The sequence below is a fragment of the Eupeodes corollae genome, chromosome 1 (assembly GCF_945859685.1).
Source record: "Eupeodes corollae chromosome 1, idEupCoro1.1, whole genome shotgun sequence".
NCBI lineage: Eukaryota > Metazoa > Arthropoda > Insecta > Diptera > Syrphidae > Eupeodes > Eupeodes corollae.
The window spans coordinates 65,121,340-65,149,184 of NC_079147.1; the positions used below are offsets into that span (position 1 = coordinate 65,121,340).

The 27,845-nt window shown below is 33.9% G+C and overlaps 1 protein-coding gene across 1 annotated transcript in view; it reads right to left on the minus strand.

Annotated features, from left to right (window-relative positions):
• The window catches only part of LOC129940987 (carcinine transporter), a 72,976-nt gene extending 63,854 nt beyond the window's left edge, over nt 1–9,122 (minus strand). Inside the window, exon 1 of the mRNA XM_056049523.1 lies at nt 8,617–9,122. The gene's annotated coding sequence lies outside the window, so the exon portion shown is untranslated. The remainder of the gene's footprint in view (nt 1–8,616) is intronic.
• Nucleotides 9,123–27,845: the final 18,723 nt, after the last annotated feature.

Sequence of the window (27,845 nt, forward strand, 5' to 3'; positions counted from 1 at the left end):
AGCAAAATCATGATGATGCTGGTGATGGTGTTTGCGAATGAGTGCGAGGGTGTCACTCGAAAACGTATTTAATATGTTGAAGTCAATTACGTACACGAGTAGATTCGTTGATTGGGTGACATTTATATACTCATGGAAATAAAATATATATGTACATAATGTACATCCATTAAAAAAAAAAACTTCACGACTGAAGTGCAATTGAATTTAAATAGCAATTCGAAATTTTAGCAAATTGACATCAAGTGGATGCTGGGATTTTATGTCACATAATTTATAATAATATTTATGTTTGAAAATTTATGTTTTTGGTATCAAAACTAATTTAAGTCACACAAAGCGATTTTGTTTTGATAAACGCATTTTTTGGCGTGAGAATTTTTTTGTTTGCAATAAAAATAACAAAATATAAATTCACAGGATAGACGTTGGTTTATAGGGAGCAGCCAAAAGGATCATTACATTAATTCGACGTGTTTTTTTTTTTATACTCTTTATATGTTTATATTTAAACACAGTGCGAGCCTTAGGAAAATAGGGAATGATTTAAAAGGAGATAAAGGTGCACATTGGTCGTAAAAATCTGAACATCAAAATGTGAGGGAAAAACAGAAATGGCAAAAGTATTCCACATTCTCGATGTGCGATGTAAGAAAGAATCTCTATACTTGACAGTACGCCCGAAATTGAGCTCAAGGTTAAGATGATGAGCATTCCTAGAAGTGCGAGTATTACGGCTGGATTGTTTAAGTGGTGGAATGCAACTGGCTAATTCGAAAGAACGTTGTTTGTAAAAATATCTATACAAAAGACATGAAAAATTCCGGCGGTGTTCAAGCGATGTAATGTTTTGATTATAGTTCTGTCGCATATTATTTTTAAAGCCGTTTTTTGAATACTATCCAAGAGATTTAAACTTGTTTTGGGGGCACCTGCCCAGATATGCGAATTATATTCAAGCTTTGGACGGATGAAAGCTTTGTAGATTATAGCCAGATCAGAAGGGCTGAAAAATTTCATGCATCCTTAGCACCTGGCAGCATTTTTGGCGATATCGATCATTCCATAAGTGGTGATCTGTAATACACATACCGAGTACTGATAGTTGATTGGTTTCCTGGATGCAAGTGCCACTCATAGATAGTGGCTTTGGGGGATTGATTTCTACACTGTTTTTGATTTCCCATTGGACAATGCTGTCAAGATCAGAACTCAATGAGCTTATCATACGCTGCTTTTGAAGTTCCACATCCGAAGGACAAGGATGTGAATCTATAAACGAGTATGAGAAGCTGAGGGTACTGTCGTCGGCGAAACAGGTTAATGGATTAGAAGTAGCAGACATAAGATCATTTATGAATATAAGGAAGAGAGTCGGAAACAAAACGGAGCCCTGGGGAACACCATCATTTATTTTATGAATTTCAGACTTGAAAAAATCTAATACAACTTGTATTGAACGGTTAGAAACGAAGAAGAGATTCGTCAATACCAAAAGCACGCATTTTCGATAAGAGAGCTTGGTTCCAAACTCTATCAAATGCTTTTGAAATATCAAAAGCAATAATCTTACTTTCTCCAAAACGATGTAAAGATTTGTTCCACTGTTCGGTGAAATGAACCATGAGATCACTATACTGTCGGTCATTAAGAAGCTTTCGTTCTTCAAGATATTTCTTAAGCTAAAAATTAATCAGAGATTCCATGACCTTCGAAAGAAGGGACATAAGTGCAATTGGACGATAGTTTGAGGGGAAGGAGGATTCGCCTTTTTTAGGGACAGGCTGGACAAATGCAGTTTTCCATCCAATTGGGAAGGGACCTGTAGAATAGGACAGATAAAAAAGCTTACCCAGTGGTTTTGCCAGCGTTGAAGAACACCTCTTCAGAACAATAGGGGGATTTGTCTATGTCAAGGTCTTTCAGTACTCTTGCAACTGCACGAGTGCGAAAGAAGATTCGTCCCATAGAATCACTTACGCTCTCAAGAACAGGAGGACCCATGACACTATCCGGTAGCGTCGAATTAACAGCAAAATCTGCTGCAAGAGAATTAGCTTTATCAATCGAGCTTACATAGTTAGTGTCTTTGTGGACGAGCGTTGGAACCGAGGATAACGTGGTGTTTCGTACGTTTTTTACAAATGAACAGAAATGTTTACTTCTATTTCTGATCATGCAAAAATTTGGTTCGTCGAATATGACCAATATAGCTTGTTTAAACTTATTCTCGTTTTCTTTAGTCGGGTTGGCTTTAAAACAACGGAAACTTACATCTCAGAACCTAATAACCTCTTTACAGCTCGAATCAAACCATGAGTTCTCTTTGGTTTTGATAGATTTTACCCTATTAGGTATAAAATTTCTCTCTTTCTGTATACACATTTACCACCTAGTCAGCCTACCCAAAGCTTTAGACAATGCTCTGTTAGAAAAAGGCTTCTGTAAAAAAGATCGAACTGTACACCGATAGTTGTCGAAAACTGGTTAAATCCGTTGGTAGCCAGCAAAAACAGTTGAAGTATTAATAGCCGTCAAAGTCTTCGAAGGTCCAGACAAACCCAAAGACAAAGTGAGGCCATTATTGCAGTTAAAAAAAACCGCAACCAAAAGTCAATGAACAAGGTGGCAACCTCAGACTCCAAATAACGATTTACTTCCGTAGAGAAAGCTAATGTACCTGAGTTTCTATAATCATATAAGTTTAATGCTGGAACCTAATAACTAAGACCTTAAATAGAAAACCATAAATTAAAGTTTTTAAGTTTTTTAAGTTAGAACTCTGGAATCTAGTGAACGCAATCTCATCCGTAGACAGCAAAGTGCATAACAAAATTTGAGCATATCTCTCTCTAATTAGTATGACGTCTTAAACTTGACATTTTCAAAAGAACAACTTTGTAGCTTAAAAAAAATGCGGGTTTTCAAATGTAAGTGCCGAAATAAGGCAGAGACTTCCAATTATTCGCCTACAAGTTGCATTTGACTTATCACTTTAAAACCATCATTTTGTAAGCGCAGTTTATGTCTAAGCGTAGATTTAATTAGACGTTGATTTTTGTGCAAAAAGTACTTTTTCTCACAAGGTGAATTCGAATTTTAGCGGCTATGTTTTGAAAAAGGAATTACACTGTTCAGTGGATGGCATTATTGGACCAGTTTTTTTTTCCTTAAAGAGGCTATGAAATAACTTTTCTATTAACGATACGAGTTAAATTATTATCCATGTAAACCGCTATTTTTTTTTTAAATCTGAAATTGAAGACAGACTTAACCGATCTTTGACTTAAAACGAATGGCGGTGAAATATGCCACAAACGATTTATTTTCGCATCAAATTTTTAAAACGTATTATAAGCTTTTTCAGCGATTTCAATTGGCTGCCAAGAACCTCCAATTTGATCCGTTTGAAGCTTTCTTAATTAAGAACTGTCAAAGACCAACAACTGTCATTAATCCGAAAGTGATTCAAACACCAAAGACTAATATCATGGAAGTAATTACGTAAATCTTGAAAGTTGTTTCAAAACGCTTCAAGATTTTTTTGAAAAGAAATTAAATGTTTCTAACAGAATTTAAATTCTAGAATCAGAAAAAAAGTTGTAGCACTGTTTTTTAACTTAAAAATGAAACTTTTGAAAGTTTAAAATGTCTGTACAGTCCCTTTAAATGTAAAATGTATGTTCGAAAAGCCTAATTTAGCAATATTGATTAATTTTGTTTTAAATATTTAAAACAACTAAACCTTCTACACTCCCCATAGTCCTGTCGTAGGTTAGAGGTTGTCGTGTTTTGTTAAAAAAGTTGCCAGTTGAATTACTCCTAAAGAGCATTTCTTAAATGTTTGTATTTATTAAATAAACAAATGCAAATTGAATGAATGAAATTAATTTGAGCGATATCAGGAAGCGAACATCAATTTTTACCAAATTTGCGTAGTATTTTTGTAAATTTTATTTTTGTATGAAAAAACAGACTGTTGGATTTTTATATAAAATTTATTGAATATCGAAAACAATATTTTCTCTGATATAAAACAAGATTGAATACAATATTTTTAATTTTTGAAAAGCAATTTGAGTCGAATATAAATTTTTGCCAAGTTTTAGTATTGTTTTTTCTTTAGGTTTTTAATGTTATCAAATGTTGAAAACAATATTTCTTAAACGAAAAAATAAGTTGAAAGCCATAATTTCAAAGTTTAGTAAAGATATTTAAGCCAAAAATCAATTTCTACCAACTTCTGTTAAATTTGTTTAAGGATTTTAATTTTTTGAAAAAAAAACTGTCCATTCGATTTCTCTCAAAATTTTACTGAATGTTTACAACAATATTTTTCAAAAGGTAAAAGTAGTAATTAAATACTCCTTTAATGATTTATATAAGAAGTCTGATCATGAAAATGAATTCAAAAGGGCGGACGGTAACAGACATTTTCAAGTTGTTAGAATGCTCCAGGAAGTTGGTTTCGTCATTTCAAAAAGTTTGGAGTGATTGAAAACGTTAAAAAAAACAAATGAAGATAGAATTATTTTAGGTTATCGACCAATGATCCGTTTAAGGACTCCAGTACCATTCGAAGCGAACTTTCGACGAACTATAGTGTAAATATTTTCCCATAAGACCTAAGACGTCCAGTAAATGAAAACAATCTACGTGGGAGCGTTGCTCAGAGGAAACCACTTGTATCAAAAATAATCTGAAATCTAGCTTGCCAAAGCTCACCTAGACAAACCAATTAGTTTTTGGAAAAACGTGTTCTGGAGCGAAGAATCCAAACTCTGCCGGTTCGGATCGGATGTGAAAAAATATGTATGGCGTCCGAAAAACAGGGAATATGATCCAACGTATACCATTAAGACAGTAGAGGCAACGTGATGATCTGGGCTGCTTTTTCATGGCACGAAATTGGCCCCATCGTAAAAATTGACACCAAAATGGACCAGAACGTGTAAAGAGCTATCCTGTTCGTTCATATTACACCCCACGCAAAAGACAATTTGCCGTTATTATGGCGCTTCATGCACGACATCGACCCTAAAAACACTTCAAAGTTAGTGAAGTTTGCCTTAGAGGTGAATAAAATCGAAGTTTTGAAGTAGCCAACACAATCACCCGATCTTAACCCTATCGAGAATTTGTGGAATGATGTTGAACATCACATTGAGCAAAAAACAACAACGTACACACGTACTCACAGACATCTTTCTTAAAATCTTTTATTTCGATTCTAGGGATCTTTAAAAGTCGAGAAATGTCAACATTTTTCATAAAATTATTTGGCACTAAGAAAAATCTGCGAAAAAAAATTATTAATTTTACATCAAAGAACAACGTTTATGACATCTGTTAAAATTTTTAGAAAAATCGTAGTGACAGTTGTTTTAGTAAAAATATAAACCTAAAAATTACTACGATGTGGTTAAAACTCATTTTATTTTATAATTTGCAAAATATTGTTGTTTGCATTTTATTATTAACTTCCCATAGGAAGTTATAGTAATCGGTCCGGTTTGTCCAATTGAAATTTATGACATTTCTCAACGTTTTAAGGTCAATAGAGTCGAAATAAACGATCTTCAAAGAGCTGTCTGTGCGTGCGTATGAACTTACGTTTGTACGTTCGCGACATGTTTTCGTCGTCCATAGCTCAAATAAATTGTGTTTGTAATCTCATAAAAATTTAGTGGGTGGTTTTTTTACCGTAATAATTTGAAAAAAAAATGTAACCGTAAATATTTCACGACCTAATTACTCTTAAGACTTGAATTAAATTTTTGGATTTTTATAAAAACGTAACGTGGTAACGTGATACCAAAAAAATTAAATTTTGAATAAAAAATTAAACAATTAACAGTTTTTTTATAAATAAAAAAAACTTGAAAAAATATTTATCACCTCGAAATTTTTACGAACCAAAAACGATTTTATTTGCAAAACAATTTTGTGAAACGAAAAATAATGTTTTTAACATCTGGTAAAGATTTGAGAAAAATCGAATTGACAGTTTTTGTTCCCAAAAATAAAAACCTAAAGAAAAAACAATACTAAAACTTGGTAAACATTTAATTTGGACTCGAATAGCTTTTCAAAAATTAAAAAGAGGGTGGGATGCGACCCACACTGATAACTTCCCATTCCGTCTGTCGATTTGTCATCCTTTAAAGTTTGTCTACACGTACTCGTATCAATTTTTACCAAATTTGCGTACTATTTTTTGTAGATTTTATTTTTTATGAAAAACGGACTATTGGATTTTTATATAAAAATTACTGAATATTGAAAACAATATTTTCTGTGAAATAAAATAAGTTTAAATCCAATATTTTTAATTTTGAAAAGCTATTTGAGCCGAAAGTAAATTTTTACCAAGTTTTAGTATTGTTTTTTTTTTAGAGTTTTATTTTTTGTAAAAAAAACTGTCAATTCGATTTTTTTAAAAATTTTACCAAATGTTGAAAACAATATTTTTTATAAGATAAAATTACTTTGAAGCCAATATTTAAAATTTTTGAAAAGATATTTGAGTCGAAAATCATTTTTTACCAAATTTTATACATTTTTTTTTAATTTGTATTTTTTGTAAAAAAAACTGTCATTTCGATTTTTCTCAATATTTTTCAAAATGTTGAAAACAATATTTCTTATAAGATAAAATAAGCTTGAAGCCTAAATTTCAAGTTTTTGATAAGACATTTGAATCGATATTCAATTTTTACGAACTTTGAGTAATGTTTTTTTTAGATTTTTATTTTTTATAAAAAAAATGTCAATTAAATTTTTTTCAAAATTTTATCAGATGTCAAAAACATTATTCTTCGTTGCACAAAATTGTTTTAGAGATTAAATCATATTTCATTCGTAAAATTTTGGGGGTGACAAATTTTTTTTTCAGTTTTATTGATTTATAAAAAAAAACGTTGATTTCTTTTCAAAAAATGTAACTGTTTGGTATCACGTTACAGCTTATTATATAAAATTTAATTCAAGTCTCTAACGTTTTTGGTTCGTAAGATATTTAGGGTTAACCAAAATTTTCACCTTTTTTCAAACTGCTATTGCAACCACCCACGCAATCTTCTTGAGAGCCCTTTCTGCATCTTTCTGCCTTATTATCTTTATAACAAAATTTATTTGAAATCGATATCTCTTCTGGATCTTGAGCTATGGACGACGAAAAAAACGTTGCGAACGTACGGACTTACGAACGTACGTACACACGCGCACACAGACATCTTTCTAAAAATCTTTTATTTCGACTCTAGGGACCTTGAAACGTCGAGAAATGTCAAAATTTTCAATTTGACAAATCGGACCCATTACAGAAACTACCTATAGGAAGTTAAAAATGATGGATTCAATCTTATTTAACCTCACAAAATATATTGTTTTCGATATTTAATAATTTTTTTATAAAAATCCAACAGTCTGTTTATTCATACAAAAATAAAATCTACAAAAATACTACGCAAATTTGGTAAAAATTGATATTCGGTTCTCGATATCATATGAACAACAGAAAGAAGATTGAATTCAAGTTAATTTCAACCATCCAAATTGTATTATTTGTTTATATAAGAAATAAACATTTTTAAGAAATGCTACTGAAATTGTTTTGACTAAAAATCTAAAAAATAAATTTTGAAATAAAACTACTTCATTAGATGCAAAATATTGTTGGTAATTTAGATTTTTTTTTAAAATAATTCAACTGACAACTTTTTTTTTCGACAGACGGGATGGGAAGTTCTGATGTGGGTCGCATTCCAGTCTCTTTTTTTTTAGAATCCAATTGACAAAACGAAAACTCTTCAACAGCTAAAAACTGCTAAAATGATTTTTGACGCAAGTATCTTGAGAATAAATTAAAACATTTACTCCAAATTATTGGTATTAAATTATAGGTTTTAGAAAATTAGAAAGACGGTAACGGAATATTATGACAGAGAATCTTCGAATATTGTCCAGAAATAAAACCACATTTTCTTTTGTTCTTTTTCAACAACTTCCCAGGATATCAACACTTTAAAGCATAATTTGGGGCTAATTCAAATGTTGAATAAATTCTGCGAATTCAATTCTTTGAAATTATTCAGACAGTCACCCCAGCGTACTATTGAACATACATATTGAAGAGTAGACACTTTATACCAATGATTTGCACTATTTTCGTAACTTCAACAAGATCGTAAAAATTGGGTTATTTTCTTTGATAACATACGCTTAGAGCTGTCAGACTTCCTCATCTTAGCCGACCGACTAAGATATAATCAAAACGGATAAGTACAAACAAAAAACTTAAAATTGCAATTTCATGATCATTCAATTAAATTACATAATTATTTAAATTTAGAACAAAAACCCATGATCATGGTATTGTCTGATGTCAATAAAGCGACAATTTATTTAAAAGAACTTAAAGTACACAAACCTACACCGAAAGTAACAAGAGAAGCAAAAATGCTTTTTAATTATTTAATTGTCTTCTTAAGCTTTTTATAATTAAGAAGATAGTACACATCATAAAACAACATTTGTACACACTCTCAAATACATCAACAGTTTAAGCAAAGTTTGATAAACATAAACAAGTTAAGTTTCTTATACAATATTTACCTTGTCTCTTTTCTTTTTAAAGGGTTTTTAGTTTAATTTTACGATGTTTTGGTTTAATTATATTTGTTTTGATTGTGGAGCAATAAATTAATAATTTCAATACACTTCCAGTCTGAAGCTTATTTAAACACTTTGATGAAAATGTTATTTTTGCACGTGGTCAAAATTTTCTTATGATGGTTTTGAGGAAATATTTCACTTAGAAGAAAAACATCTTATCGGTTTCATATTCATATGAGGAAAAAAATATCCTTCCATCACATTTGATCGCACTTCGTGAGGTCAGGTCGAATTTCTTGGAAAATTATATTTTAACACTATAATGTGACCATCAAATGATATCAAAACAATTCCGGCACACGAATCGGTCGCAACTCAACTGATATCTATAATTCAGCGACGAGTGTGTCCATTCGCACGAAATACCCCTAAACAAAGGAAGTCTAATCAAAAAGCTAAGCACAGCCCTATTAGCGGGACCACTTGAGTATAGCACATTCTGCTTGTTTGTCTCCGAATCCCAACTCACTCGCAGATACTTTTGTGCAAACTATAGATACTCTCGTATCTCGGTATGTTGTGACTTTTGTGAGGGGTAATTCGCCCCATTCGTCATCCAAAGGCATACGTATACGTTTCATCCCCTATGTTGCTGTCGCTTGAGCGGTATCGCACATAAGTCCATTTGAAGAGCTAAAAGTACGAGCGTGTCGCTTTGGTCAGCCATCAGATTTCAGATAAAACTTCGCAAACTAAATATCATTTTTGTAGTGGGTATGTAGAATCTCATGATGGCGCATATATTCACATAATCTGATCTTAAGATTTCCCCTCATCATCATCGCAAGGTCTTGAGAAGTGAAAATGTGAAGAAATTCAATTAGAAAATTTGACACTTCAATGAAATGACGAAATGGGAAGCAAAGAAGAAACTTTGTACACTTATTTTTTATTGGTATGCATATATACAAAAACAATACATATAAACTAAACGTAATTTGATTAAGCGATATCGTAGTAAGTCACAAACAACCATTACCGCTCATCAGAGTTTAGAACAATAACAGTTTGTTTATATTAACGCGATACTTGGTATAGGGTGAGTTTAAGTTTATCACCACTAAATAAACATCACTCAGTAAAGAGTTTCATGTATTAAACAATAATGGAAAGGTTGTTATAGATTCAGAGAATCATCAACAGCTCTCAAAATCCTCCATCGGAGAGATAATAAATTATATTTAATTAATTTATGTTCTTGTAATTGGTTAAATATTTTCCACTCACTTTAGTTAGGTACATATATTTGTATGAGATTAGAAATTTAAATATTTGTTTTTACAAATAATTATTTTATTTAAAATACGAATCACAAGGTTAGATATTTGTTTAGAAACCGCTTCTGAAAAATCAAGTTTACTCTCAGAAATAGTAATTCCATTAATTGTATTGAGGAAAATTATCAATAAATTTCGGTCCAACATTATCATCAACAGTAAATAAACGACTTACGTAAAATGCCAACTTTTTGTAGCTTGTTACATATCACCGCCTTGGAAGCAAAGTGTTACAAGTTAAAACTTTTTTCCCATTTTAAGAATGACATATTTTAATGATTTCCTTGCAAAAACAATATATTTATTTTTTTGAAAATTTAAGCATTTTTTGTAGGTCTAATAAAAAGACATTAATTCTGACTTATAGCCTTTTCACACCAAACCCAAAACTGGGTTCTCAGCAAAATGTTTTCGAAAACCCGAAAATCGTTCACACTGAACATTTACACGTTTTTGTTTGATATTTAATTGTGTTTAACACCGCCTGTCAAATTTTGTTTTGATGAACAAAATTGTGAGTAAAAAGTTTTGTTCTTCTCGAATTATTAAAATAAAATAAAATTATTTCTAACCAATTAAAATTGATTTTAACGTAACACTAGCTAGTCTAGAAAAAGAGTTTCACCTGAAGTTCTGGGGACGGGTGGAATGGGCTCACGACATGAACCAACAAGAACTTCAAGCTCGCTTGGCTGCAGCTGTCCTCTTAGAGCCCAATTACACGATTCGATATTTTCACCGTATCGGATATTTTCTCCATTCGGTGTCTTTCGGTTGGAGTGTTCAGACGGTAAAATTATTTAAAAGTACACCGAACTCAACCCTACACCGACGACCCACTACGACTATATACTAGCAATAAATTATTCGACAGTAGCCCAGACGAAAAATGACGCACTATCGGTCAAAATATCGAATCGTCTGAACGCGCTGTCTATAAATACATTGCCACGATAAGCCGAATCGGTTTTTTTACTGAATATAATCATTCAAATTATATCGACACTGGCTTATACGGTAAAATCGACGATACGGCTCTAAGTTCACTTCAACCGTTCCGAACAATTGTGTAAAAAATATATTATAGAATCAACAAAAAACAAAACTTACACAATAAATATTCATTTTATTTATAACATTTTCTTCTTTCACAACAAATTCAATCCAAAATACTGAGCCTTCAGAATAGTCATTTTATTGTGGCCGTCCGAGCAACTGATAGGCGGGGTTGAAAACGATTTCATGTAGGTCCTCATAGCCAGTGCAGAAAAGGTCAATTCCTAGTACCAGATTCGTACCCGAAATCACACTCATCCAAAGCGATCACTGAAGCTGTTAAGATGGGAGGCAATTTCTCCATGACTATCTCTTTAGCTTCTTCCTTTGAGGACTCGCTTGGCTTGTCCAAAGAACTTAAGATCTTCATGATGTAAGCAGGCTGTTCATCTAGTTGCGATAGCACAATGTTGTGGTTTTATTCACTGGAACAACGATTCCCATATTGTGGAATGTTTTGGCGCAAATTTTCGTAGCCCGCTGCGACTTAGCCTCCACCAGAAATTTTCTTTCTTACTTATCCTCCTCCTAATTGAACTTATCGCCTTTCTCATATCTCCCAAACCCTTGTGATTGAACGGAGTTACCGGAAAGTCTTTCTCCAGGTAGTAAGATGCATCCCTTGAAAACGTCATTACGAACTATGAGCAAGTCTTTCTCGTACTTGTGGTCGTCACGAAAGTAGCCATAGTAAATTTTGGTTCTTCGCTTAACAAAGAGCGTTTGAAACTCTGGAGTATCATACAAGAATTCCCAGTTCCGCAAATAGTCACCGCGTCTTTTATTCTCGACGTTGTCAAATTTTTTTCTGTTGCCATACAGCTCCCCCAAAAATTCCTTTTTTTTTTTTTTTTTTTTCAATATTCTGCACATAAAAAACAAAAAGAAATAATTCTTATTTTGTGAGGAAATCGTAAAAATAATATTACTTACAACGACATTTTTTTTCAAAATGAAATATTTGTTTTAACAGCAGCCATCAGCTGTTTTGTTTACATTAATTTGAGTGCTGAATGTTTCGAAAGGTTTGCTTGTTTAGTTCACCTTTGCATAAGCAATAGTATTCGAGAGGTTCTATATAAAACTTGTGGTTTACGAAAACTTGTGGTAAACCAAAAATGTATGGCAAAATTCGAGTTTTCGATGTAGGTTTTCGGCCAAACCGATCATTTCGTGAAAATCGGGTTTTGGACTTGGTGTGAAAAGCCTATTAGGGTAATGGGCTTGGGAATGATGATGTTATCGCCATACTTAGATCAATGCAGATCAATTGTGTGATACACTCAAGAATTGGACTTTCCTGAAAGAGTGATTATGGTTTGTCTTGGTCTAACAGTTCAAAAGCTTTGAAAAGCTGTTTCTTAGACTATCTTCAGGTTTTTTAAGATTATAAGAGAAGCAACGGGTTTTTCAACAGGGACGCTGCAAACGTAGAACGACAGGGACAGTAAACGACGCCATATTTGTTGCCGCTCTTTTGGCATTTCTCTTCAGTAAGGTTAGCTATTTCACGATATGATTAAAATTTACTTCCGAAATTCGGAGTCAGTGGCTTCAACTATAAGAGCGCTATGTCAAACTTATGGTCGTTATAATCGTCCTAGCAGGTCAACAATTCGACACAGGAACAGTACAAAATGATCCAGTGCCAGTGAGTCAAATAAGTGCTCGTAGTGTCGAGAATATTGCTGCCGCTGAGGCTTCAGTTGCAGAAAGCCTAAATGTGTTTTTTACACATCGTTCTCAAGCGTTGGGCATTTCGGTGACGTCGTTGTTACGAATTTTGCAAAAAAAAAACATGGCCTACATCCTTACAAGACTAAATTGGCGCAAGAACTTAAGCCGTTTGAATAACAGAAGCGTCGTGTATTTGTGAATTAGGCTAAAGAACAACTTAAAATGATTTGGATTTTTATCGAAAAATCATCTTCAGCGATGAGGCTCATTTCTGGCTGAATGGCTTCGCCAATAAACTAATAATGCAGTAATAGTCAAGCGGAAATCCACACGTACGCAATGAGTCACATTGAACCCAAAAAATGTATGGTTTGGAGTGGTTTTATGGGCCACCGGCCCATTAAACCGTACTTCTTCCGTCATCATCAAGACCGGCACGTTACTGTGAATGGGGATCCCTACCGTTTAATGATAGCCAATGATATTTTTGGATGGTTTGGAATTTGAGGACATAGAACGGCACCACAAGCAACACATCTAATGTCACAATAAATTTATTGGAAACAAAGTTTGAAGAACGTCTCGGTCGTGTGATTTGAGGCCGTTAGACTATTTCCTGTTGGTCTACGTCAAATCTATGATCTATACCACCAAGCCAGCGACGATTGATGAACTTCGTACAAGTATCGAACGTAAAATTGCAGTAGTATCGGCCGATTTATGCTTGAAAACTGTTGAGAATTGGGTTCAGCGTCTGGACTTTTGCAAGCGTGCCCGTTGTGGCCATGCAAAGGGAATTGAGTTTAATACATAATGGCTTCGAACGTACTTTTAAAGAATTAACGAATTTCATTGCTATCCAAAACCGTGTTTTTGGTTGATTCAAAACTCTAATTAAAAAACCCGATAATTATCTAAGAATTTTGTCTAGTGTTACATAGTGCTGGGCAGTGGCATAAGAATTGCACTGTGTCTTCTTGGCCTTTCTTGTCTCAACATCCTTTTCACATGTTATCGTTACTAAGTCACATTTGTTTTTTATGGTATTATTATTATGCTTACCAGAAGTTATATTTCTAGTTGCATAATCAAGCGAGATTGTGTCGGAGTTGGAAAATAATGTCGTGGCCGTGACAAAGGCCATAGGATCTACTAATCTTTGCCAGTTCATCAGTTTCCTCATTCCCAGGTACACCACTAAAGCCTCATATCCATCAGAGTCTAGTGTTATGCTAAAAACCGTAAGTTCTTGACGACAGTCATTTACAACTTTAATTTAATTCTTGTGGCAGAAATCGATTTTGGTGATATCAGGAGTTGGCAAGATTGAGTGCCTCAGCCATTCGTTCCTGGTAGGAAACATGGTCTTGAAAGTCTGTGCTTACATTTTTTCTTATGAAAATCCAGCAACTGGACAGGCTCAACCTTAACGCGCTTTTCTTTTTGCAGCAGTTTCCTTAACATATGTGTCCAGAAGTAAGAGAAATAGGAGTGATCCTCTCCTCATTGCTCCTGTAATACCCTTACATGCCATTTTCTATTCCCATGTAAGGGTTTTTAGATTTTTGGCTTTCTCTAACGCATTCCACCATACCATGTTACCATAACAGAACACTATTTTGACTATTGCAGTGCACATCCACACTGTGATTTTAGGATTCAGTCCCTAGTTTCTGCTGAAGATCGTATTCAGTAGAATGCTATCTGACTTTTTTTAATCTCTCCAAAATATTAAGACCTCAATTTAGATTTTCATCCTAGTTTAGGTGCTCCTAGGTATTTAGCTTGTTCTAACAATTTCATTTTGGTCCCTCAATACCAGGAAATGTTTAATCTGCGATTTTCGTCCTAGATGTAAAGAGTACTTGGTTTATTTTAACAAACGTTGATAATTTAATCAAATTTTTTTAAACACTTGCATTCCGATATAAGTCTTGGTTCCGATTTTCCCTATTAGCGGTAAAGAATTTTTCTTTCGCTAGTAATGCAACATAAACCCAACTGTTTCATGTATGATAAGGATTCCAAAGAGTGGTAAAAGTACACTTCCCTGAGACGTTCCTCTAGATGATGATACTTGAATTTTGCTCGACCTAACTTGTAGTTGTTCTGTCTATGTTCTATCATACACATTTTATAATAGTTTGTTCTATCCTGTTGATCTGTGAGAGATTTTTTGAATATATTTTTTTGTACGTTATAAAGATTATGTGATTTTCAATGAAACATTTTTCTGCAAATGAAAACTTCGTGTTAATAATTATTATTATGTTGAAATAGAATCGACCAAAGTTGCAAAATAATATAATTACATGGTTTTTTCTCATGAGAAAAAATACTTACCTTTAGTATGTTTCTTTAAACAATAGTTAGTGCTGATAATTAATTAGTAACATTTTGAAAAATTAGAATTACCTTTGAAGTAAAGAAAAAAAAAAAAGTTGGTATGATTGAGTATAGATCATTTAATGATCCTTTAAAACTTTCCAATTAAACGAAAAAAGCTTAAAAAAAAAGAAATCAAAATTGTAAGTTCGAATAAAGAAATAGCTTTAAAATGTTTCTTCGATTTTGATTACTGCAATTTTTGCATTGAATCCAGAAAATTTAAACTTATGGTTTTTCTGTTTGCTCTGTTTTTTCGCTCGAACATTAAAATAAAAAAATTAAAAAGTGAAAGCCAAAAAAAAGAATATACATATATAGTTTTGTGGTTCTCGAAAGTTTTAAAGTATATATTTCATAAAATAAGTTACGCAGTTTACACAACCTTATTCCATCCTAAAAGTATGCAATCCCGTTTTCTCACGATTTTCTGCCTTTTTTCTTCTTAGCACAGCCATTCATCCAAAAATGCGCCGCGTCACTTAAGATGATTTTTCTGCCAAAATTGGGGTCCTCTTCCAAAAGATTCGAAGCCAAGTCAGAGAACAAACGGTGTTGTCTATATGCTCATGAACTTTGACCTTTGAGCTCTTGGGTCAGTTGGATCTTCTACGGATGTAGGCCCAAGTCCCGACGCAAAATTCGCCAAGTTGAAGTCTTCGAAAGGCCTAGTTCTTTTGCACGGCTAGTAAAATACTGCTTCGGCTTCTGCTGTACACTTTCACGGACCGCGTTAGCTAATTTTTTACTGAACCAATCGTCTAATTTTCCACCAAAAGTTGAAGAGTCGACTGTGAAGGGCCATCACGTCTAAAGTAAAATGGACGCAATGCGAGCAACGTTTGCGTTTACGAACTCTCATTTTGATAATAAAGTTTAATCATTTGAACGTTATGTTCAATCTTTTTACTCGCCATGATGATTTAGCATAAATAATAATAATAAACTACAGATTTGACAAATGTCACCAAAACAAAATGGGCGCCATGGGGCGGACCCAAAATCTAGCCGCGCTAATTTAAAAACCTTCTATACAAATGAATGTTTGGTTAAGTCAATATTTGCAAGCTTTGAAAAAGTTGCTAAGGTTGTTCCTTTGCATAAAAGAGTTGCAGTAATGAGCTGTCGAAATTTCGACCCATTAGCATTTTGGCGTTCGTTTTGGATTGCTTGGAAAAAATTATGTTTAATCTGCGGCATGGCAGATCGGATAGTTGGTGATTGCCTAAAACTTGGTTTAGGCCAGCAATGCAACTTTCTTGCAATGTTGCAGCTCTTGTTTTACCTCCTCGTGGTGGCCCCCGGGCAATGATTTGCATATCCCTACATATGTACATAAGTTAGTCAAAATTGCAAGGGCAAAGTTTTTTTACTCTTAGGATAGGTTACGGAGATTAGCACTCGTCGTCACTGAAGGGAGAGGTTCATTGCAGTGTGCGCCACGACTAGCATAACTACATCAACGCATTGGTGCAAGTAGCAGAAGATGCTGCAAACAGGTGAGACAGTAGAACCGTTTACAGAATAACCAAAGAGCTGACCGATACACACGACTGAAAGCAACACCTGGAAAAAGAAGTAGATGGTACTGCGATCAGTTAGGTAAATGCAAAAGTCAGAAGGTGGAAAGAAAACTTTTCCTCGGTTTTAAACCGAGTGTTTATAAACAACGTGCAGCCGATACCTTCTGAAGCTAATCCCCGAATCCGCTCCTCAACTCCCAGTAAAGATGATATCATTGCCGCAATTGAAGCACTTAAGAACAACAAAGCGGTACGACTTGATGAAATTCCGCAGAGATTTTATAAGCAGCACCAACGTCATCAAGCGAACTACTTCATCCGCTCATAAAAGAAGGCAAGACCACCGAAAGCTTCCCCATGAGTGAAAAAAGGGAATTATCGTAAAGCACCCAAAACAAGTAGATCTGGAGAGGAATTTTCGTTCAACCTGCTCGTTGCCAAAATAGTAGCGAACGTCATACTGGAACGCATCAGTGAACATCTTGAGGCCACACTCGATGCAAAACAAGCAGGATTCCGCGCTGGATCCCCCTGTATTGATCATATCAATGCCCTGCCGATCATTATTGAATAGTGCGTTAAATATCACTCACCACGCTATTAAAAGCAACATATGATGGATCCAGGTATCACGTTCTGCACAATCGTAGGTTTTCAGATGATTTTGAAATCCGAAGCGGAGTCAGACAGGGCTGTATTCTATCGCCAATATTGTTTTTGTGGGATGTTTTTGTAGCAGAGGGATCCTATGGACTTTGACATCCTTTTTAAAGCACTTGGATTACGCGGACTATGTTTGCTTACTCTCTCACAGGATCATGGATCTGAATTAAAAGACAACAAGTGTGGAGAGAGAAGCAGAAGTTGAAAATAAATTCCGGCAAAAAAAAATGATCAGCCTCGGAACCTGACCACCCTCTCAACTGGACGACCGAAAAGCACATGGCACTGGATAGTCAATACGCAATTAGCGTCACTAGGCAAAAGTTAGAGGAAGCTGAAAAAGATCTCCGGAAACCGTACACAATGGCGCGTAGGCGTAGTAGAGGCCCTATGCCCGTTAAGGGGTTGCCAACGGACTTAACAGGTTTCTGATAACGTCGAATATAGTAATTTTTTTTCCATTGCAATCAGATTTTTCAAAGAAACATGGTTGCGGCCTTAAAAATTCAAGATAATATTTGGATTGCGTTAAATGCTGACAAAGTATCTATCAATATCAATGGTTTTGACTCAGTCAAAACTTAAAGTGGGCATACCTCAAGGTTCATTGTTTGGACATCTTCTTTTCAATTTATTTATAAATGATGTTTTTAATGCAATTGTTCATTATCAATACCACCTTTATGCTGATTACTTTCAAATTAATTATTTGTTTCCCCTTGGACTCTTGCAAAATGCAGTTTTTAATGTTAACGAAAATTTAAGCTACATTTATGTATTAGTGGACTGTAAGAAACTCCCTTGTTTGGAATCCGGTTAAAACACATAGCATAGCCATAAATGTTTTGTGTCATGATGGTTAGTGCGTTGAACTGTTATGCAAGAGGTCTTGGGTTTTAATCCCTGCCTGTGCCATGAAACTAAAGCTTTAAGAATATAATTAAAATGAAATGAATATAAAGAGGTCACCTTAATTGTTTTTATACATGTTAGTTTTTGAAGAGTAAAATCTCCTCGAATGTAAAACAAAATTCTTTAAATTTAATTGACTATAGTAAATTAAATTTAAGTACGATCTTAAATTCATCAAAAAAAAAAAACAAAAGTTTATTTAAAACTGAAGACCTCCTTTGGGCAAAATAACTTCTTGTTAACCGATTTAAACACCAAACTTTAACTGCTTTTCAAACCCATTAATGAAAACCATAGTACTATTTTCATCAAACTACATATTCCTGCATATTATACAATGCATATATAGGTACAGAAATGTATGCATATGTATATGTATGTATGTAAGCTCTGCAACAAGGCACCATCATCATCACCATCGTGGCTATGGCTTGCTACAAGGATGGATAAATGACTAACTTCATACTTCCAGCCGTCTCGCGTTCACCGAATCGAACGCACATAAACACATCAGCACATTGTGGGACGCGGAACTGGAAATATATAAAATCGAATCGCTTGCAAGCTTCGATCGACTATAACGAGCGTCGACGAGCGCGGCCATCACACTTTGTGCATCATGGAAGAAGACTAAACCGGAAACCATTAATAAACCCCGACGCGCCAAGCAAATGTCTATTGTCTGTGTCTAATGCTTCGGGCAGAACGTGTTGTGTCCCCAATTTAGAAGAGACCTCCATTGCATAGCACAGCTCAGCACAGCACAGCAGGAGCAGCACCATACTCATGATCCCAGCAACCTATCAGCATAACAGCCATCAGGACCATGGTATATCTTCAAAAAGGATGTGAAGTACCAAATAGTCGACTTTGGCGGTGCGTTTGTGGCGGAGCGTAAATGTGGGCGCATTTATCTACATACCTCCACTCTATGTCCATTTAAAGTGCAAAATAGTTCCAAAAACCCGACCCAATCCAACCCAACGAAACGAAACCAACCAACCAACTTCAGTGATGGAATAGCTCTTTCTAGGTTTGGTATTTCTACACGCGGCAATTGGAGACTATATAGCATGATGTGGTATCGAGGGTTTGAAGACTGCAGCAGCGGTGGTAATGGAAGCTGCGGCGGAGGCGGCTGGCAGAAGAGGGATGGATGGATACGTGTAGCGTTTAACCTAAATGGGATGCATTACTTTGTGGTTCCTTTATGTGCGTCCTTGGAACATTTTTCCACAACATTGATTTGCATAATTTTTTTTGTTCTTTTCATAAAGATTAAGGGTTGAACGTGGGAGCTGGGACTTTCAAAAATTGATATGTCATTTGTTAAATTCAGGGAGAGGCATAAGGCTTTCCTTAAAGGGGAAAGATTTTTCAGTTAGACTAAGAAGTAATTTAAAATATAACGGAGTGAGTTAAGTTTTGTAAGTGTCCGTTGTAAGGTATGATAGATAGTCGAAGAAACCTTCATCTATACTTGGGAACACGTACTATGAAACCCTTTTAATATCTCTCCAAAATCCATACCTACAATTTTAGGGTAAACTAATTGTTTGCGGTCTACTCTTTCAAGACCGCAAGGAAATCCATGTTTCATCAATGTACCTGTTTTCTTTTTTTAAATTTGATTAAAATCTTAAGAACCATCATTTTTACAAATACCCTTAAAATACCCACACAAGTAGTTGGGGGTGAATAAGGAAAACATTGATACAATTGAAATTGTATTTCCTGTGCTCCATTTTGCTTTCACATTTTATTATTTTCCACGTCATTACATCCACCTGAATCTTCTCAAGCACTCTCTCTCGAAAATGCTTCTCCAACCAATGAATACACAATATTTTCTAATTTTTACTGACCACTATGTGCAATTTTCAATGCACACACCAACACACAGTTCAACCCATACATACACATTTTATGATACTAAAATAGTGTTGCCAAAACTCCTTATTAAAGTTTCTCACCCATAATCGTATATTCTGACAAATGAAATATTCAATTGGTGGTGGTATTGGATGTTTTGTTTTTGAACCGTTGACATTTTGAAAAACTATTTCAAAATCAATCACCAAATATTTGTCATTTTGTTTATTTATAGACTACATTATGTATGTTCAACTTGGAGTCTTAAGAAATGTACATGTAAAAGGAACAAAAGGGAACCTACTTTGACCTATTAGCAGCCTTTGGTCCTGTTGCTTTTGTCAGAAGTACCAGACCAAGATCTGGTAAATGAATTGTTCATATATTTTTGGCCGCTTTCTTCAGTGGTCTCTTCCGAAAAATATGTTTTCGGACTTAGAATCACTAATATTTCAATAACTGGGATTTTATAAGATGTAGGACTAAATAATATTAACTTGGATTCTGGTACTTCTAATGTTGCAACAAAAATTGATTTTGTTAGACATAACAATAATTTGTCCTTGGAGTCATGGAGTCATTTTTAATGAAAGTATTTTTGGTGATGACTTTTCGGTTGCTTTTAAGCTTGCTAATCTTGAACCTCTTTTCAAAAAAGGTGTTACAAGTGATTTATCCTAGTAGTACCCGTGGCATGATGGTTAGTGCGTTGGACTGCCATGCAAAGGGGTCTTGGGTTCAATCCCTGCCTGTGCCACCTTAATTTTTAAAAAAAATAATTTTCGGGGATACTGCCTCTTGCGATTAATTGACAAATCCTTCAAGAGTAATTCTTGTCATGAAAAAGTGCTTTCTCAAAACTAGCCGTTCGGATTCGGCCTAAAATTGTAGGTCCCTTCCATTCCTGACAACAGTACTCGCACACAGGAATGGTTGAGAGTTGTAAGTCACTAGGCCCTGGTTCACAACGGACTGTCGCGCGACCCCATTTGATTTTGAAGTGATTTATCCATGTATAGGCCAATTTATCTTTTACCATCTATACGTTAAGTCATTGAAAAAGCTGTGAAAAAGAGAGTGGTAAGTTTTTTGAATAAAACAAAAATTCTTGCTGATACACAAACACTCACCAGCTTCGAGTTCGCCTAATGTATGCTATCACAATAAAAGAACGTAATGTGACTCTAAAGCTCAAGTTCAAATTTGTTGAACATTTGCTCTGTCTAACAGCTCAACAGCAGTAAAAACAGTCAACAAACAAAATACATTTGCTATTGGACGGATTCCCATTGGTAACTTTAGCGATAAATTTAATTTTTTCGATTTTGAAACTAATTTTTTTTTTCTGAAAAATCGAAACAAACTTTTGAGAAAAACTAACAGCTGCTAATTTCAGAAGTGCCATTTTAAAAATGTCATATTAGAGATGTCATTCAAAGCAAACTCGAAGCAGGCCCATCGTAACGAAGCCGAAGCTGAAAAGTGTTTTTGTTAAAGCCATAACTGATTTTTAAAAAAATGAAAGATCAACTGGGGAAAATACAGCTTAGTAAGATTAAGAATGCAGAGTTTCGAGGTTTTATTTATGACTGGTTTCCATAATATTAAAAAAAAAAAAAAAAAAAACAAAGAGTGAAATTCGAAGAGGTAATAAGTGATTTAAAGTCAATCGATTTAGGAGTTCCACAAGGATCTCTTCGTGGGCTTTTATTTTAGAATTAAATAAAATCATTGTATAGGTTGCCTTTTAAAGGTATTTTGACTGCTTTTGCTGACAAAGTGGGTTATAAAGGGAAAATAGCAACCTCAATCTTATATCTGATATGGGACTTAAGTTTGCTGAGCATGATCAAATAACCAACTCAAAAACCAAGGCTGTCTTCTATCTTCTTTTTTCATGCTACAGAATGCCAAAAATGTTGAGTTTTAAATTATACTTGTACGTCTTCCTCTAACACCTTCTAAAGTTATTCTAGCTGCAGGGATAGTTGTTCTCGTTTAGAGATTGTAAATTAATTGCAATTTTTGGGACTATTCATTGATTCTAGAATGTGTTTTCTAAGTACATAAATAATCTATTTTGTATTTTCTAAGATATTATTGCTTTTTTTCAACTAGCTGTGAAAATGTATTCAAGTATCTTTCATTTAAAACTAAAATATGGGATTTTCTGTTTGGGAGGCACTTATTGCAACAAAATTTAACCTCTTTTGGTCATGCAAAACTATGTTCTGAACAAAATTTAAAGTCTTACGAAATGTCGTTACCTTTATTTTTTGTTCTTGAAGTGTTGTCATATATTATAGCAGATATATAATTATATTTCGCTAGTTTAGATTCCCTTTTCAAACAACGAAGCAATTCTAACAACCAAGAATTTTGGCAATTTTTCAAGGATTGAGTGAATTGTACATATTTTTGATTAAAAGTTTATAATGTTCTGAAACACTTACCATTTTCTTGTGGAAAATATAATATACTTAAGAAAGTGGTTAGTGTATTTGAAATTACTAATCGAATTTACAAATCATTTATTTTGATAACTTAGTTTTCCGGTATTTCGCATATTTCAGGATGAGGTCTGTTTTATCTTGGTATATGAAAACCATCCTTTTTTTGTACCTATATAAATAGGAACGATTGCCGTTGTTGTACAATGATTAATTTGCTTCCACTTCCAAAATAATTCTTTCACTAAATTCCTAGAATTATTTATATTATTTCAGTATTGTGGTACCCGTGGCATGATGGTTAGTGTGTTGGACTGAGTTCAATCCCTCAATGTGTCACCTAATGCTTTTTTCAAGGGTACTGCCTCTTGCGAGGAATTGACAAGTTCTCCAAGAGTAATTCTTGTCATAAAAAGTGCTTTCTCAAACTAGCCGTTTGGATTCGGCTTAAGACTGGAGGTCCTTCCATCCCTGACAAAAAAACTCGGACACAGGAATTGTTGAGAGTTGTAAGTTACTAGCCCCTGGTTTTCAATGGACTGTTTCGCCACCCAATTTATTTTATGTATTTACTTCAGTGTTCATTATTCTTTAATATTTATATAAGGTTTTATCAAATATAATCAACTTTTTATCCATGTTTGCTTCAGTAATGACCAAGCACAAAGTAAACAAAAAAAGGGGCTGGGATGCGACCCACACTGATAACTTCCCATCCCGTCTGTAGATTTGTCTTGCTTAGAAGTTTGTCTACATGTACTCGTATCAATTTTTTACCAAATTTGCGTACTGTTGGATTTTTAGATAAAAATTACTGAATATCGAAAACAATATTTTCTGTGAAATAAAATAAGTTTGAAGACAATAGTTTTAATTTTTGAAAAGCTATTTAAGTCGAAAGTTTTAGTATTGTTTTTTTTATAGAGTTTTATTTTTTGTAAAAAAACTGTCAATTCGATTTTTTTCAAAATTTATCGACTGTTGAAAACAATATTTCTTAGTTTGAAGCCAATATTTTTTTAGGTTTTTAATTTTTTGTACAAAAACTGTCAATTCGATTTTTTTCAAAACTTTACCAAATGTTAACAACAATATTTTTTAAAAGATAAAAGTAGTTTCAAGCTAATATCTACAATTTTTGAAAAGATATTTGAGTCGAAAATCAATTTTTACTAACTTTTATTAATTAGTTTTAGGTTTTTATGTTTTGTAAAAAAAACTATCTCTTTGATTTTTCTCAACATTTTTCAGAATGTTGAAAACAATATTTTTTATAAGATAAAATAAGTTTGAAGCCTAAATTTCAAGGTTTTAAAAAGATATTTGAATCGATATTCAATTTTTACCAATTTTGAGTAATGCTTTTTTAGATTTTTATTTTTTACAAAAAAAGCTGTCAATTTATCAGATGTCAAAAATATTATTCTTCGTTGAACAAAATTGTTTGTGACAATTTTTTTTTCGTTTTTTTGATTTAAAAAAAACCGTTTAATGGCTTTCAACAAATATACGTGTTTGGTATCACGTTGCAATATATTATATAAAATTTAATTCAAGTCTGTAGCGTTTTTGGTTCGTAAGATATTTAGGGTTAACCAAAATGTTCACCTTTTTTTTAAACTGCTATGGTAAAAAACCACCTACGCGATTTTCTTGAGAGCCGTTTCTGCATCTTTCTGCCTTTTTATCTGTATTACAAAATTTATTTGAAATCGATAGCTCTTCTGGTTCTTGAGCTATGGACGACGAAAAAATCTTTCTAAAAATCTTTTATTTCGACTCTAGGGACCTTGAAACGTCGAGAAATGTCAAAATTTTCAATTCCACAAATCAGTCTGATTACAATAACTTCCTATGGAAGTTAAAAATTTTTTTTCTTTACATCAACTGTACGAAAATTTCAAATACTAATCCAGAAAAATTTAATATTAGCGTTAACGTTTCTATCTTCATTTGTAAATAAAAATTTAATTGTAATAAAGGTTAACGGAAGTAGAAAATCAGTCTTGAAGGTTCTCTTACCGTTCCCGTTTAATAGTTTGCAACAATATGACAAAAAACGTAAGCCACAGCAACGCGTGGCCGCGGCCGGGTCAGCTAGTTAAATATAAATCAGAGTAATTCTTCTCATAAAAAGTGCTTTCTCAAATTAACCGTTAGGATTTGGCATACAAACTGTAGGTCTCTGAAATGACTTGCACACAGTAACGGATGAGAGTTGTAAATCACTACGTCCTGGTTATCTATAAGCACTGTTGCTCCACCTACTTTTATTTGTATTATGTTTTCACAATTTAGAACTTTCATTATACAAAACTAATGACCAAAATATTAATGTCAAAACATTGAAACAATACTTTTTTTAAATATGTTAAAACAAAATCCGAGACTTCTGAAGGTCATAAGCAACGTTTTTTTGGTGGCGCATAAGGTTCAAGTTTAGCTCAACTTATTATTTTGGATCTTACAACAAGTATTACCCAAGGATTAATAAGATGCATTTTAAATACTAGCGGACATCGCTATTCAAAATTGTCTTACCAACATTCTGGGGTTAAAAATTTCCAATATTCAAAATTGGAGATACCCGTACTTTAAATAAATAAAAGTCAAACCATTCCATTTACATTTTAGGTCTCAATTATTTTTGGAACATCATCAATTGGCTAAGCATATGCTATTTCAACGAATGTTGTGAACCAAAATTACCTTACTCCTATTTGTCTTAAAAATTAAACGTGAATCAAACATTATATTTTTAACATTTTTAAGAAGAAAGTTGTAAACTTAACCCTTCTGTAGAAGCTGTCACAAAACAGCAAATTGGAGAATTGTGCTTCTATTTCATATTATTTTCCAATTATAGTTTTCGAGTCCAAATTGAACTGAATTGAAAAACATTAACATATCTCCAAAGGCAAAATCTTGGATTTGTTGACATGGTTTTGAAGTTCTAAAATAACTAATCAAGAATCTTTCTAACAATTTCTTTAAATTTAGTTTGAAGCATTTGTTTTTCGAGCGATACCATAATATTAAATGGCAACCCTGCTTTCTACATGTAAACACAATATTGTATACAGTTGCAAATAGAAAACAAAGTTAAAAGAAAATATCAACACATACGACCCATATGATCGACATTTTACTTTCTTCGCCAAATTGCATCCTCAAATAGCATCCATACCTTTAGCTACTCCCCAGTTCAATCTAAGCCAACACCATAATTTTTCCAACTTAACTTATTTTTATTTTAGCTAAATGCTTAAAGTGAATTTCACCGCTAAAAAGGAATATTGTGCCCTCAACTACAAAAAATTTAGGAAACCAGAACTTTTAAAAAGAAATGCACCCTGGTTCACAAAAGCAAAAAGTATTGGTCCTATTACTCAACCTTCTGGTAAAATATTTATTTAACTTTTAAAACATAGGAAACAAAACAATGATCGAATCCTTTATTTGGATTTTAAAATAATTGTGGTTGCGAATCATTTAAGTTCATGTTGCTGTTGAAATTCCCCTTTTTGTAAAATAGCCCTTGCTCCATTTAAGTTGTTGGAAAATAAGTCCCCTTCCAATTGCGAGAGTTTCCACTCTGCGTCACATATAAAAATTTATGAGATCGCATTCAAGTGAAAGAAAAACTTTTCGCTCGTATTTTTCTCCAGCCCCCACCGACCTTCCGCTTATCCGTGATAGAAAAAGAAATTGGAAAAGTATTCCGAACAATATTCGGTCTTTTGCGAGCAGCAAAACGTGCAACAATGTCAAGGAACTAAGTTTTGTAACCAACAACCATCATACTTAAGCCAAATGTAGTGCGGAATCTTCCATGTATACTCGATACTCATAGTCGTATCTACCCTTGGACTTGCCCTCATCTTCACTCTTCCATATGGACGAAGTGAGGTGAGGTATCCTATAACTCCAGGTTTTCTGATGCTATTCCAAATAAACTTTAGATGGCGCAAAAGTTTATTTTAGCTTCATTGCGGCAATACACAAGTTTTCGCTTCTCCTGCGCTTCATCTGTAATGTAGAGGAATTGGTCTTGATTTCTTGAGACCAACCTGATGGTGGTCGGTTAAGGTCTTGGGTCTTGGGACTTACAGGGTCGGGCTCAATCTCCCTCAGCTGGCTGATGGCGCGGCGCGGCATTATTATGAAAGTTAATCGAAACGTATAGAATGTAATTCGGGAAATGTTTTATAGATCCTTTTATTTATTTTGTTCAGTGTTATAGTTTGGCCTTTCCGTTTCCATAAGGGCCATGGCATTGGTGGCGGTTCAGGTTGCGAGTGGGCCATCTTTGACCTTTGATTGAGGAAGCAGGGGTTGATGTGTTTGGTTTGGTGTGGTGTGTCCTTTATAAGCTGCTGCTCGTGCTTCTGCTACTGCTACTGCTGTAGTTGCAGAGTGTCACCGGGATTTATGGCCACATGGTGTAGAAATCATTCCGAGAATAGAAGACCACTATCGAAAATAGCCGTCGAGAGTTGATGGTGTGTTTGGGAGTCTGTATATTTCTAACTTTTCGATGTGGTTCTTTGAAAGCAATTATTTCATTGGACTGCTATGTGATATATGATTATGGACTTTTCAAGATAGAAAGTTATGGTATAGTTCTTGATACCTACATACACTTTGGTGATGAAGAGGTAACATATGTTGTATGAAATAGAGACCGAGTGTAAAGTTGATGAGGGTATAGATTCTTTTTTATTATTACAACGGATAATGTTGTGTGTTTTTACAAATTTATTTACTCAGAAAGGAAAAAGTTTCTTAAGAACTAAAGAATTTTTATTTAACGCAATTGTTTTTAAGCCATATTTTATAAGTATGTGACATAATTATTATTGTTTCATGGACAAAGGCTTTTTTTGAATGGAGTCTCATCCGCAAGTCATTAACTTCAAGGCTTAAATGTCCCTCGATATAATTTTTTAAAAGGTAACGAAAGAAAATTTTTGTTAGATTTCATCAGTTTTTAAGTTAATTTCAGTAAGGCTTCTCCAAAAAATATCGCACTTTCAGAAAGAAAGGACTAGGTCAAAGCCCACACTTTCAAAATTTTCCATCGTTGCTAGGCCCTGAATTCAAACAAAATTTAAAAGACTCAAGGCTAGTGGCCAAAGACAAAGCGTTGGAAACTGATTCGTATTTTTATTTCAAAAGTATAGTCAGCGACGAGGAACATTTCAGGATGAAACAGTTTTTCAAACAAAAAAAGAAAATTGTCCAATTGAGGAGATACCAGTCCACATAAGATTCTACTGGCCAAACGATATGCATTTCAACCGTGTGGTGTATTTACAGTAGTTTAGTTTGTATGGGAGAGTGGAAAAAAGTTT